The sequence below is a fragment of the Parus major genome, chromosome 4A (assembly GCF_001522545.3).
Source record: "Parus major isolate Abel chromosome 4A, Parus_major1.1, whole genome shotgun sequence".
Classification (NCBI taxonomy): Eukaryota; Metazoa; Chordata; class Aves; order Passeriformes; family Paridae; genus Parus; species Parus major.
This window is the reverse complement of record NC_031772.1, coordinates 16,539,409-16,541,404: the sequence shown is the minus strand read 5'-3', so window position 1 is coordinate 16,541,404 and position 1,996 is coordinate 16,539,409.

Here is a 1,996-nt window from a genome sequence, read left to right as displayed (position 1 = left end):
TTTTCGTTTCTGGGGGGAGTGGGAGGATTTAGAAAGGGGGAAAATACTTCACCCCTTATATCTCTAACTGGTGGTTTTTGTCAATTATGCTAATTTGCTAAACTTATAAAACTGTATTCACCCCGTGGGAGGGGGTGGGAATTTTGTGGACATTTTCCACATCTGCCCCTGGAGCCCTCCAACAAAAACCAGCATTTATATTCCCTCCTGCACTAATATTATCTCCAGAGGGTGTTGTTTTATTCTGAGGTTCTTTAAGGCATCACTGTGGCTGTGCTGGCTGCCCTGTGTGCAAAAACTTCTTTATTCCTCCTGACCCAACGCATCCATCACAGCTTGGCAGCAGGAAAACACGGCTGGAGAGTTTTTTGTCACCCCTCCATGCAGAGAACCCCCTGGCCAGGCAGGATTGTGTTTTCCCAGCTTCAGGAGAAGCAGGAGCTGCTCCATCCCTGCTCTGACCCTCGGGAAAAGGAGTGGGAAGTTCCTGAGGTCTCCTCCTAGGACAGCTCTGTGGCATTCCCAGCCAGGCTGGTGCTTTGGTCCCTGCGGCCAGGGAGGGAGCAGGTGGGATTCACTCCCCCACACCTCACCCAGGGCTGCAGAGGCTCCTGCACAGGGGATTGGGCTGGCACAGCCACAGGACACTGGGCTGGGACAGGGGACTCTGCCAGCCTGGGAGCAGCAAACCCTGAGCCACCCCAGCACCACCAGGTCTGACAGGCAGGGAGAAAATCTCTCTGGAAAACAGCCCCTGGGGGATTTTCTTCTGAAGGAGAGAGGTGCAGGAGCTGGCTGAGCATCAGGTGCTGGATGGAGGCACTTTGGGATGCCCCATAAATAGCAGTGGAGGCAGCAGTGCTTGGAGGGAAGCAAAACTGCAGCAGGGACAGTCCAAGGACGAGAGGGAGGACAGGCTGGTAGGAAAAAGCAGTATTTTTATTACACAGATAGCACAGCTGGGGAAAAGAAGCCAAGCTTTCCAGTCTATAAACTCTCCTTGGGATGTGGTGCTGTAAACTTCAGGCTTGGAGCTCAGAAATGGTCTAGGGCAAGTCTGTTCATGAGACAGTCAGAAGGCAAAAGCTTCCAGCTCCCAGCAAAGTGGCAACTGGCTTGAAAGGACAAAGGTGCTTCTTGGGATTTTGTGAAGAATAGGAGACAAAATAGTATTGGTGAGCTTATCCAGGAAAAAATAACCAGAAATAAAAACAAAAAATATAAATAGAAAATATTTTTTAAAATATGAAATAAAATATATATTATATATATTATTAAATATAAAAATAAAATAATAACCAGAAATAAAAACAAAAAATAAAATTTAAAATATTTCTATAAATATATAAATTATATAAATAAAATATTTATTATATATTTTTCTATATATTTTATAAAATATAAAAATAAAATAATAACCAGAAATAAAACAAAAATTAAATATAATTTATATAAATATATAAAATATTTTATCAAATAAAATAAATATTATGTAATTTATATATATATCATAAAATATAAAAATAAAATAATAACCAGAAATAAAACAAAAAAGAAAATTTAAAATATTTCTATAAATATATAAATTATATAAATAAAATATATATTATATATTTTTATATATATTTTATAAAATATAAAAATAAAATAATAATCAGAAATAAAACAAAAATAAAATATAATTTATATAAATATATAAATATTTTTATAAAATAAAAAATATATTATATAATTTTTATATATTATTAAATATAAAAATAAAATAATAACCAGAAATAAAAACAAAAAATAAAATTGAAAATATTTCTATAAATATATAAACTATATAAATAAAATATTTATTATATATTTTTATATATATTTTATAAAATATAAAAATAAAATAATAACCAGAAATAAAACAAACAAACAAAACCAGGCAGTAGTCTGGTTTTAAAAAAGATACAGAAATCAGTATAACATAGAAAACTCCTCTGAAGTCAACACAGAATTTTCT